We start from the raw sequence: 14,030 nt of genomic DNA, 5'->3' as shown, positions 1-14,030 counted from the left end.
TGCTAAGGACTTCTATCACAAAACTTAAAACTAATTCTGTACTAAAGCTCTATTCATTGACGTGTTAGCATTAATATTTGTTGCATTTTTATATTCATTAGCGTGTTATCATTAATATTTGTTTTTTTTTGTATTTTAAGAGGGCTGTTTTGAAAATTTATTTTATACTGTATTGATGCTAAGCCGAGTAGAAACGACTATCGGAGTCACAAAAATACAAATCTAAGCTATAAACCCAGTCACCTGCTTGTCTTCATTTAATGAGCGTTATTAAATAATAAAAAAACAAGTCTTTTAACTGAAAGTAAGGAGCGACATTAAAACTTAAAACGAACAGAAATTACTTCGTATATGAAAGGGGCTGGTCCCTCCTCAACGCCTCTTTTCACGCTAAAGTTTGACACTTTCTCTCAACTCTACTTTTTAAAACAGTAAGATAGGTAGTAAAACAGTACTTATTTGTAGATAGGAGCTTGAAACTTCTACAGAATGGTTCTCTGATACGCTGAATCTGATGGTGTGATTTTCGTTCAAATTCTATGACATTTATGTGGTGTTTCCCCCTATTTTCTAAAATAAGGCAAATTTTCTGAGGCTCGTAACTTTTGATGGGTAAGACTAAACTTGATTAAACTTATACATTTAAAATCAGCATTAAAACGCAATTCTTTTGATGTAGCTATTGCTCACAAAATTCCTTTTTTTAGAGTTTTGGTTACTATTGAGCCGGGTCGCTCCTTACTACGGTTCGTTACCACGAACTGTTTGATACTCCGTGAACAAAAGATGCTTAGAAATCCTTTTAAAGAATAATCTGTTTTCTCTTTTCAGACAAAACACGGCAAAGAAATCTTTTTAAAACTCTTTCGGAAATTTTCACGTTTTATTAGAAAATATGTATCATGAAATGTAAAATTTTGTATGTACTAAAGTCAACGACGTGTTAGATTTAATATTTAGATTATTTTTTCTCTATTTTAAAAGTGTTTCGTATTATAAACTATTTGTAAAATTGTTTAGCGCTAAAGCTGTCCCGGTATAGCATAGATTATTGGATTCACGAAAAGACAAGCTGAAGTCCCATCAAGACTACATGTCTTCATTTAATGACTTTGCTATTCTCATCGATAAATAACGTGCAGCTATCCTTTTTCAAAATAATCTGAAATTCGTTTTCAAAGAAATACTTGTCCCGGGCACATGGAAACAGATTTAACTTGTAAAAGTGTCGTGAATAAGAAAATTTAGTTCCTTTAACTTGTTTAATATTTCTCGCAAAAGAACTGTTCATGTTATAAAATGTGGTAGTTTTTTGTCCATCCAGCAACTGTATTTCTTTGCATTTCTACATTTGTTGCTCAGCAAAAGTTAGCTTAAACTATTAGTTAAACCGATCTTTAAAAGGGGGGGCTTTATTTCCTATCCAGAGCAAGAAACAATGTTATTGGTTTATGAAAAAAAGTCATAAAAAGAGACGGATGAAATTGAGCACCCCTCTCAACACGGAAGTATATGACACTAATATCTCCTGTTTTTTTAGTCTGGCTTTAAGAACGTTTTAAAATTAAGTTTGCTGCCCTATTCCCTAAATACAAACTTGAAGTGAACTTACCTTCCCTCTCTTATAAAAGAAGTATTCTGGAAAGCCTTAATACTATTCGCTAGTCATGAAACAAACGTCATATACTTATCAAAATACTTGCTTCAGGCTTCCAGTATTAAAATAAAAAAAAAATATGCTCACTTTGATGTCAGAAACAAAGTGACTCTTGTTTTAACAACAATCTGGAAAAAAATCCTGTCCCAGATAATAACTACACATGATTGTTTTCAGATTACCAAAAATCTGGCCATGTAATGATTCAATTTGCATTAAGGACACATCTCTCTCAATAAAAAAAATTCTCATTAACAATAAAAAAAAGAAAAAAGAAATAGTCGTCTTCATTACAGGTCGAATGAGTAGACATTGGGCCCCGAAATCCTGAATTTTCATAAATTTCCGAACGCTTCTTATGCAAAGTATCAAATAATTTGTAGATTTGTTTTTGATTTTTTTGTCCCGAAGTTTTTTTTATCTAAGTGAGTAGTACTCCTGTATGCAGTCCTATGTATACATAATTTATTCCAACCTGAGAGCTGGAAAGATAGGGACAATACTCCTGAAGTCACGCCCGAGGCTTATCCTAGTTAAATGTCAAATGGACACAACGTGAAAAACGTGTTTTTATTTGAATTCAGATCATACTACTTATGAGGCAAGCGCAATGAATTTTGAAAACTCGTTCATTGACATAATAATATGCATAAAGTCCTGTGGTGGCGCAGTGGATTTGACCTTAGCTTGGTAATACGGGACCCAGAGATCGAATCACACTGCAGGAATGCACTGCAGGGTCGACGCAGGGACCTTATAGTCAAGAAGCGTCGTTAATTCTTAAATAAATAATAATATGTATAAAAGCAGCTTGATAATTTGGTATTATTATCATTTTTGAAACAGAACATCAAAAACGGACAAGCGATAACAAGATAATCGTTCTTATGTAAGTAATTTGAATTATATGTCTTATCTATTGATTTATTCTTTAAGTAATATAGAAATCCAAATTTGGTAGAAATTGTTGTTAGAAAGTTGATGCCCCTTGCTGAGTGCCAGGCCTTATGACTGATAATTGCAAAAATATTTGTATATATTTTAACAACGGGATTGCAACAGTTCAAAACGCCGCATGCTGAGTGTCGGGGTCCGGTGGCTGGTAATCCCAAAAATATCTGTATATAGTTTAGAAACAGGATAAAAAAAATTCGAAACGCCATGTGCCGAGTGCCGGGGCCTGGTGGATGGTAATTGCAAAAATATTTGTGTATATTCTAATAACGGGATAACAACAGTTCAAAACGCCGCGTGCCGAGCTCCGGAACCTTGTGGCTGGTAATGGCAAAAATATTTGTATATATTTTAATAACGATTAATAAAGACAGCACATTGTTTTAGATTTGTGCGATTAGAAGACAAGTGACAATGAGAATCTATATAGAGAAGCCTGTCGCGTACCGAGCGCCGCGGCCCGGTGGCTAATAGTTGGAAAATATTTGCACATATTGTAACGGCAAGAGTACAACAATTCACAAACCAAAAAAAAGAAAACGGAAACTTTTCAGCTTAGTTGATAGCGCTGTTAGGAATCAGACTTTCTTTAATAATCAAATTGAAATAACTACAGTATGAAAAACAGCAGATTGTCTGCTTCATGCTGAGTGTAGCTAAGAAGTTTTAGATGATTTTAGAGAATTCGAACAATATTCAAGAGGCTGTAACACAGGCCCTGTTTCAAACTTAGCTTGGATTTTTTATTGCGAAGCCTGAATAGCTTAACTAAAGACTTTTAGATGATTTTGAAATGGGGAATAACTTATGGTCCACTGAATTTTTTGAATTGTCAAAAATCCTAGACACAAAACCTATAATTTATCGTCTACGAGACACCAAAGAGGGAGAGATTCTTAGTGGTTTCTATGACTATGAACTTTAGAAAGTTAAAAACAACGGTTAAATCTATCAAATTAAAAAGATAATAAAGAGTCTTACACAGAAGGAAAAGAGACAGTTGCAAGCTTGTAGGCTCTGATTTTTATTCTTCGGCAGCAGTCGAAGACATACAATGCCTAATGATTTCTGTGCGACATTCATGTCCAGTGTCTCTGATCCACCCTAAACTGATTTGAATACAACAAGTGATTTTTTTTTTACAAAACTGTCCCACCATTAAATTAGATGACAACTACGAAGTTACTCTTGTCGATTGTACTGTCAAAAATTAATATGATCCTTAAGAAAAACATCGTACATGTAATATAAAAGTTAGACCACATGATTGGCCACTCATGACCGACCAATGGATTGAATCAATTAGCTCGGGGAATACTCCTTCATCATATTACCTTACAAGAAATTTGGTTGCATGAATGATGTGTGTCGTGCTATTAATAGAAGAATCTTTGCTCGTAAAAATGGTGCCTTTCAATTCAAATTTTCAATGGAACAGGTTAAGATCTACATTTGTTCTCCCATTAACAATGAAAAGTTTATTTTGCAAAGATAATCTGAGCGGTGTTCCTAGTTTTAAACAGAATATAATCAGTGATAAAAGTGCTCGAAGCACTAGTAGGATGGATTGTGTCATTTTTGCCGACTATTTACATGGCTTCTCCGTGGACAGCTGTATATTTCTTTACGCTTCATTTGTTGAAACATCAAGAGTTGGCAATAGCAATGTCTCCCCCTCCCTACGTGTCCTTGACCGAAAAACTAGTCAATATCATATTAATCATGACAATATAAAGCATCTTCTTTTATTTCCCTGTAAACGCTTCATATTTGGAACTCTGCTAGTTAAAATTAAGAACTCAATTAGGTGATCGTTTAGCAATAACAAAAGGTTTGGCCTTGATTATATGTCATTTCACCCGTTCCATAGCAGGATGTCTAATTGAAAAATACTTTCGTTTGTCCTGATATTAATTGTTAATTTGCTACTCTTTTCCAAGACAAATGGATAATGTAATGGACAATTACAAAGGTTGTTCATCAATATGGGGCTATGGTCTTGGCGGTTTGTTCGATAAGCTATTTGGCTCTGAACTACTCTTGGCAAAAAAATATTTTTTACTTGGTGACGCGGATTTTGCATCCTGTACGTTACATGATTGGGGCTCTGGCAAATATTTTAAAGAAGTGTTTTGGAAAATCTCAGGTCCGGCGTTCCATCCCTTTGCTAGTGATTGAAATCTCGACAAAGTGGAAAAGGTTTATAAAGGCCGAGAAACACTGCATAGCTCATTAGTCTCTACTCAGGTCGGAAATGAAAGACATCAATCTTGTCAAAGAAGAAGAAGAAACCAAGGGAACCAAGGAAGAAAATTGTTAGATCAAAAAAGGATTTCTTTTCCTAGACTGAAATGGCATATCTACCACACAAGGAATCCCATCAATGAATCACTTCATCTTTAAATCTATTCAATTCAGAAATATTGATGTGAGTGTAAAAGATGGTTACTATGAACAATTCTACCGACAACAACCCCTCTCTAAAAACATTCATTTTTAAATTTATGTGAATGAAGATTATTTTGTGGATTTTTCTTCTACATTTATAGATTTATATGTGGTCTTCAAGAAATCTGTCAGGGAAATGCCAAGTCTTACTGATGGAATATCGTATGAAAATTGTGTATTAAATAATTTATTTCGACACATCAGTGCCTACATAAATTGAACATTGGTGAGCACTAGCAACACTCTCTCAAAGTATACGAGCTACATAGAATTCATATTGATGACACCAAAGTAATATAAGAAATTAAGGGGCTCAGCTAATGGACAGGAACAAAACAATCACTGACACTACAAATGCACATAGAGAGGCGACAACTAGTGAATTATATCTAGTGGGAAAAATAAATCACGAGATATTTAATATAACCCAATAGCTACCACCAAACATTAAGATGGACATAAAATTAACGCTTGCTCCATCCAATTTCATCATATGAAAGAAACTTGCTATATCACCCGATGTAACAAACTCTTTCATCTCAGCAATGCTTCATGTACGCAAGCAACAGGTTATCAGTTCTGTTGCTATGGCAGTGGAAAAACTGAGAGCTAGTGGAAATAATGTCAAATTACTTGTTCCTCATAAATCAGCAATCAGCGATTTATTGCTACGGGTTCACACACCTTCACCGACTCTTCATTTATCAATGGTGAAGTTCTTTTAAAACTGGCATTAATATTTGTAAAAAGTGCTGGTACTCTAGGATCGTGGACAAATTCCCCACACATATTTGTAATGCTTGGACTTTCCTTTCTTGTTTGCAAAGTAAATGGAATCACCCTCTCCAACTATTTGAAACTGGTATAAGTGATACCGTCCATGCAAAAACTCATGGTATCATCATATTGGACTTGTCTGGCAGTATATACATGAGTATTGTATGAGCGGGGAGTGTATGTTTAGAGTGCACATTTGCCGAGCCATCGGCTGAAAGTATCGCATTAATCCCATTAAATCAATTTGAAAACTATTGGAAAATCACTCCCGAAGGCGATGTTCTACTAGACGTCGCACCTTAAACACAAATCAAATAATAAGCGTATTTAATATGCATACGTACATGTCCAAATACAAATCCTGTTGTATACCCTCAGACATCCTTGAAAAAATCAAAGTGTTAACAATACTCTTTTCATTGTTAAAGGCAGTCCATCAAACGTAAAGACTACGTCATTGGCTGCGCATCTTTCACACAGCGAAGAATATAGAATTTTTTGATCGACTTGGTCTATCATATGCATTCTACACTCCGCAGATCAAAAACTTTATTGAAAGCAACTGTATTTAATAGGGAAACTATTATTCCAAACCAGAAGAGAGTCCAGAATTTAACGACTAAAAGCTCAGGTTTTCATGCACTATTATATTTCGTTTTCCGAAATTCTGGCAATTAATATGAATTTCTCAACATTTACGTAGACAACCATCGCCTGAATGACTTCATAGTGTAAGACACACTTTCATACCTGTTTAATGTTGATTTCTACAAATAAAACGTTCTAAAAATGTTTTTAAATTTGTATTTAATAAAAATGTATATACATAGAAAATGGCTTTTTTCTCCTCTTTAGATTTCTTCTTCTACGTATAGGTAGCTGTCGAGAATAACAAATGTGCGGCGGTTCATCTGAATTCACTCTATATTGATCTTGATGTGCAAAGCCAGGGTCACATTTTCTATATTACAATGTAACTTCACTCGTTTTGTATCTCTCTGTGAAGTCAATGATAGATTTTTCATTCATATTGTAAAATTCACGTGTTTCAATTTGCTTATTTGAAGCAATATCACATACATTGTTTTCCAATTGAGAATCACTTTCTATAACAACCAAATAAAAATCAGTAGGCTTGTAATCATAGTAGCCATTGTCTTCACAGCGATGACTTTGAAGCCAGATTCTCTTGTTATTCCTAGAGTTGAGGCGTAGACTAGATTCTTCCTCCCACGACAATTTAAAACCATGACGAAACCAGCCTCTTAAAATAAACTTAAGTCCATTTCAGGGTTCTTTCGAATCATACTGGGATATGTATTCTATCGCTGATCATATTTATCATAGTGACAATTGGAGCATAGGAATCCTCTAGTGCGAGAGTCACATCTCTTCAAGACATGAATTACATTCTTTAATTTGTACTGCATATCCTCTATGCAATTCACACCGGTTGCATAATCTACACTTTTCATCATACTCGTCAATAATTGTACAATTCTCACAGGATGACCAGCTGCCCAGTGTATACATGCATAGTGGCAATGTATAGAACATAATTTCAGCGTTGGCTCTCTCACTGCCAAAATGAAACTGACTTACGATCAATAATGAGAGTTTTCTTCACTATAGATAGAGAGGAGGAATCGAATGACATCACAATTCAATTGAATCTGTTTGGATAGGATCTTCTAAATAGTCGATTTATTTATTCTTCTCATAGAGAATCATTTGGATAGAGTCTAATAAAATCAATAAAATAATATTGATCAGGTTGGGAGCTTCACTTACCTTGGTAGTATTATTAGTAAAGATGGTGGGAGCAGTGAAGATGTTAAAAGTAGAATAGCTAAAGCTCAGGGTGTTTTTTCACAGTTAAAAAAAGTTTGGAAGAATAGAAAGATAAGCCTACAAACCAAGATTAGAATATTGGAAGCTACAGTGATGACAGTGGTCAAATATGGCTCTGAAGCATGGACACTCCGAAAAGCAGATGAAAATTTACTAGATGTTTTCCAGAGAAATTGCCTACGGATTGTTCTGGGTACCCGGCTGACTGACCGTATTTCAAACAGTAGGTTGTACGAAAAGTGTGGTTCAATCCCGCTTTCTGGGGCTATAATGAAAGAAAGGTTGAGATGGCTAGGCCACGTTCTACGGATGAAGGATGACAGATTACCGAAGATTATCCTTTTTGGCCAACCGTCTGGGGCTACACGGAAAGCAGGTCGTCCTTGTCTGGGTTGGGAGGATGTCATAAATAAGGATTTAAAGGAAATGGGAACTTCCTGGGAGGGTGTAAAGAGGGAGGCTTTAAATAGATTAGGTTGGAGGAGGAGCGTGCGTAGCTGTGTTGGCCTCAGGCGGCTTGGTGCTGCAGTGAGTTATTAGTAGTAGTAGTAGTAGTAGTTCAAAAGTAAATCCACAATAACATTTTGTTTTGTTTCGATTTGAAGATGGAGATGCATCTTTCATAATATTATCAAGCATTCTTTGAGAAAATATTTTCTTTCGTACTGATAACTTTTGAAAACGATCACTTAGATTCAAACATTTTTCGAAAATCACAAGACTGCATATTTTTATGTTTCATAATTGCATCCATTTTTTAATCCGAACATTCTCACATCTTACTGCAGACTAACTAATAAATCCAAAGATTATTTCTACTTCTAGAACATTCCCATAGAGAGAGTGAGGAGTGGTAACCTACTAAAAAATATATAAAAAACATTTTTGAGTTAGAAACATTTTTATTTCATATTTACAGCAATATATATCACTCATTTTTCACTTACTGATTGAACTTATTGTCCTCAATATTTTTCACTATTGCATTGAAAGCAACTCGAAGTCTATGTACACGCATTATATTAAGTTTTGCTGCAACACATAACTGCTCCCCCAGTTTGAATTTGCTCAGTGATACCACATCTCTGCATATATCTCATCTCATTCAAGGATTAGTCGAGATCCTCTTGTAATCTCTTCTGCTACGTTTGACACTTTTGTCTGCATTATTCCTGCTGTTGCCTGCTCCACCATCTACTTCTAATAGTGTACGCAAACCACTCAGTTTTGTAAGTATATCTTGCCAAATAAAAACTTGATGAAAAAGAGTGTATTCAAACTGCTCTCTCTGTGAATTGTAATTGCTTACTATTGCTGACAATATACATTGAAAATATAGCCTTATATTGGATTTGGTTGCTGTGACTAGTTGTTAGGGCTTCATAGCTACATGCAAATGAGATTCTCATGAAAGTATGCGAATGAGCTGTACCCGTTGTAATAGAGTCATTCTGGTTACTAGGGAAGGTCCATGACAGGGTCTGGTTACTAGCTAAACCGGTGATGCAAATTTTGTGCTAATACAGTTATGCTAATGAAGTCTAAGGTACGATCTTTAGAGTCTCAGGCTGGAAAACATTATGCATAGCCAGCATTTTATACAGGGATGCTACTTATGTGTCTGTGCGAAATATCAAACAGTTCGTGGTAACGAACTGTAGTAAGGAGCGACCCGGCTCAATAGTAACCAAAGCTCTCAAAAATTAAATTTTGATATCAATAGCTACATCAAAAGAATCGCATTTCAATTCTGATTTTAAATATATAAGTTTCATCAAGTTTAGTCTTACCCATCAAGAGTTACGGAGTCTGAGAAAATTTGCATTATTTAAGAAAATAGGAGGAAACACCCCCTAAAAGTCGTAGAATCTTAACGAAAACGACACCATCAGATTGAGCGTATCAGAGAACCCTACTGTTTCAAGCTCCTATCTACAAAAATGTGGAATTTTTTATTTTTGCCAGAAGACAAATCACGGGTGCGTGTTTATTTGTTTTTTTTTTCTTTTTCCCAGGGGTCATCGTATCGACCAAGTGGTCCTAGAATGTCGCAAGAGGGCTCATTCTAACGGGAATGAAAAGTTCTAGTGCCCTTTTTAAGTGACAAAAAAATTGGAGGGCATCTAGGCCCCCTCCCACGCTCAAATTTTCCCAAAGTCAACGGATCAAAATTTTGAAATAGCCAATGTGTTCAGCATAGTCGAAAACCATAATAACTATGTCTTTGGGGATTACTTACTCCCCCACAATCCCTGGGGGAGGGGCTGCAAGTTACAAACTTTGACCAGTGTTTACATATAGTAATGGTTATTGGGAAGTGTACAGACGTTTTCAGGGGGATTTTATTTTGTTTGGGGGTGGGGCTGAGGGGAGGGTCTATGTTGGAGGGTCTTTCCTCGGAGGAATCTGTCATGGGGGAAGAAAGATTCAATGAAAAGGGTGCAGGATTTTCTTGCATTACTATAAAGAAAACAATGAAAAATAAACATGAAAACGTTTTTTCAAATGAAAGGAGTAGCATTGAAACTTAAAATGAACAGAGATTATTACGCATATGAGGGGTTCTAAAAATACTTTAGCATAAAGAGCGAGATATTTAGGAGGAGATAAATACCTCGCTCTTTATGCTAAAGTATTTTTAGTAATTTCAACTAGTTTTTCTACGGCCTTCCTGATTCAGGGGTCATTCTTAAAGAATTGGGACAAAACTTACGATTTAGTGTAAAGAGTGAGGTATTAACGAGGGTACAAACCCCCTCGTATACATAATAAAAATAAAAGATTATGAAAGTTTGTTACGTAAGTTAATTCTTAAGTTATGAATATTTTTTACTAATTAAAATGTTCGTTAAAAATTCAAAGTTATAGTTGCCTTTTTAAGTAACCGAAAAATTGGAGGGCAACTAGGCCTCCTTCTCCACCCCTTATTTCTCAAAATCGTCTGATCAAAACTAAGAGAAAGCCATTTAGCAAAAAAAAAGAATTAATATACACATTTCATTTTAATAATTTATGTGCGGAGAGCCAAAACCAAAAATGCATTAATTCAAAAAGTTCGGAAATTGAATAAAAAAAGTAATTTTTTAGCTGAAAGTAAGGAGCGACATTAAAACTTAAAACGAACAGAAATTACTCCGTATATGAAATGGGTTGTCCCCTCCGCAATCCCTCGCTCTTTACGCTAAAGTTTGACTCTTTGCCACAATTCTACTTTAAAAAAAAATTAAAAGCTTTAGCGTAAAGAGCGAGGGATTGTGGAGGGGACAACCCATTTCATATACGGAGTAATTTCTGTTCGTTTTAAGTTTTAATTAATTCGCTCCTTACTTTCAGCTAAAAAAATTACTTTTTTTTATTTAATCGAGGCTATTACGATTCCACCCATAATATCCCATATACATTCTTATACTTTTTTGGATTGTTTCACTTCGCTAAAATTTTTACCAGCTTGCGAAACGATATCAAGGAGGCACACTCGTGCCTCTATAAAGAGGCGACACACGTAGCCCGAGCTCCAACTAAGAAATCTGCAAAATTTCATCCCCCTCCAACTTTTCCTTCATGGGGAAAATCTGGCCGAAAGTTTCGACCCGTCAACCCCAGCCCCCCTTTAACGTTGTCCGATCGGGCTGAAATTCACAAGTTAAGGTCCCCAGAAACCACGCATAGCCACTTAAAATTCATGTTCTTTTTTTCCTAGACGCCTACAGGTCACATCCGACATCGGATCTGGGTGTACGAAGACTCATTCGATGCGGAATTCTCCGAGTAATTTTCCTGGAAAGTTTCGTAGGAAAATCTTAACCCCCCGAAAGTTTCCACCCTCCAACCCCCCCCCCCCCCCCCCCCTTTAACGTTGTCCGATCGGGCTGAAATTCACAAGTTAAGGTCCCCTACGGCCCAGGAGCTTATCCGCGAAATTTCAGCTCGATCCGATAACTCCTTCCCTGTTTTCCAGAAACCACGCATTAGCTACTTAATTAACGCATTTCTCTCCATAAGAGCCATTGTTAATTTGAAATTTTTAAAAGTTATTGAGAAGTTATATTTACACACATGCAAGTGATTAGCTCAGTCGGTAGAGCGTGGGACTTTTAATCCTCGGGTCAAGGGTTCAAGTCCCTTACTGGCGGTTTTTTTCACAACATCAAAAAATTTTTGATAACACCTGGACAGCTTATCAATTGAGAGATAACAGAATATTAGCTTCTTATGAGCAAAAGAAACATTTCGGTCATTCTATCTATTTTTTTTTCTATTTTATACAATGATTTAAAAGCGGGGGGGGGGCGGCAGCCACCCAAGTTCCTCTCCTAATTCCTGTACGAGGAGTACAGGAATTATTAAATTACATCCACCATGGATTGTAGAAAAACGTACAGAAATAATATGAAAAAAACTTTGTTTTCTTAAAGAGTTAAAGAGGCTGCGTCCCAAAGTCAAACCTTAAAACGTACAGGAATTAGAAGAGGCAGTTGGGGGGCTGCCGCCCCCCAAACCCCCTGCTTTTAAAGACTATTTTGTACAGGTTTTTTTTGTGGGGGGACTTCATTGTTACTAATTACTAGTTTCGGCGCAATGGTTCTCCTGTCCTCTTGTGTTTAACATTTTTCGAAATTATTCCATTATTCATTCATTTCAATTTTTTGTTAATTAAAAGAGGGCCTTTCCGAAGCCAAGAGCGGGGGGTTAGCAAAAAACAAAAAACCTGTACAAAAGAGTCTTTAAAAGCTGGGGGTTTGGGGGGCGGCAGCCCCCCAACTGCCTCTTCTAATTCCTGTACGTTTTAAGGTTCGACTTTGGGACGCAGCCTCTTTAACTCTTTAAGAAAACGAAGTTTTTTTCATATTATAGTTGTTTAAGATGTCAACAATTGACTCCGCAAGTTTGAAAATCGCATTCGGTTTGTATGCTTAAGAGGGGTAATCTTTTAATCAACATCAGCTTGAAATTGACCCTTCTCTGCCTTTCTCGAAAAAATTAGAACACTTTTCTAAAATTTGTTTTTACTGCATGTTTTTTTAGTGGTGCTAAAGTTTTATGATTTAGTTTTAACTGTTAAAATTTTCTTTTGAATGGCTCTTATGAATGTAAGCAAAACTGAAGAAATTCAACTGAATCATATCCAGGGTAAGGGAGGTTGTACTTGTCTCAAACCTTTGCAAACTGAATTAAATGTATTAACAGGAACCTTCGTTTTTTTTATAAATACGTGCATTCTATCGTTTTCTGGAAGAGGCTAGTTTTTCATATCTTTTTAGCTACGACAATGATTATACCCATTTTAAAAGAGCTAAAAGTGGTTACACAATGAGCATACTGTCAAACTAATTACGATTTGCTCTGAAGCCTTAACTCTCGAGAGAAAATCATAACGTATTGAATATTTAGGTGACGCTTTTAAAAAGCTCTGCATCATAAGGAATTATTTGTAATGCTATCTTCTTTAATTTTTAGATAAACTTTCTTCAATAGGGAAAGGCTTTCTTAATCCGTAGGATGGGGAAATCCGCTAGGTTTCTTCCTACACGGCAATCTCTTTGGCAGTTTTATGGAGACTTGTGAGGAATGAGAAAGCCTAAGGACAATATAATTAAAAGAGAAGATATAAGAGATGTTCCAATACATAAATTTCTCTGTCTATTTTGTTTTTATTTACAAAGAAACAGGCAAGTACTCCATAGAAACCCTTTTTCGGAGATACTATTTAAGTCCAATGATTTTCCAAATCCAAACAGATTGAAGATTTAAAATAAAACCATAAAAAAACGAAATTAAGAGCTTTAACTAGTTTCTATATCTACGATCTACATCTTGAATTTAGATATTTAAATCTAAACAGACTCACTTTTTTTTAATGTTAATTCATCAGAAATTTTGCCTCATTGGGGGAAAACACCCCCATAAAAGCCAATGATCTTTTTGAAAACCACTTTATTAGATACATTATATCAGAGAACCCTACCGCAGAGGTTTCAAGCTCCTTTCTTTGAAATGTGGAATTTTGCATTTTTTTTTTCCGAAGTAACGTCGTCGATGAATTTTTATTTGTTTTGTATTTTCCCAGGGGTGATTTTATCAAACCGAAGGCTCAAAATAATTAGGAGCGAACTCATTCAAATGTAAATTTAAGCCTTTTTTAAGTTGCCACATAAATTGGGCCTGAGAAAGTCTTGTTTTCAGCCATTTTAAGGAACAAAACTACGACTTTACCCCGGCGAGGAGGAATTTGCAATCAATTTGAAATTTTGAGAAGCTAACTGATTTAAAAGAATCATTAACTAGATTTTAGGTTTCCTAGTTGCAAAAGAAGTGATGACACACAGTGGCAGTGCTGGATTCA

The sequence above is a fragment of the Artemia franciscana genome, chromosome 14 (genome assembly GCF_032884065.1).
Source record: "Artemia franciscana chromosome 14, ASM3288406v1, whole genome shotgun sequence".
Lineage (NCBI taxonomy): Eukaryota > Metazoa > Arthropoda > Branchiopoda > Anostraca > Artemiidae > Artemia > Artemia franciscana.
This window is presented reverse-complemented; position numbering follows the sequence as displayed.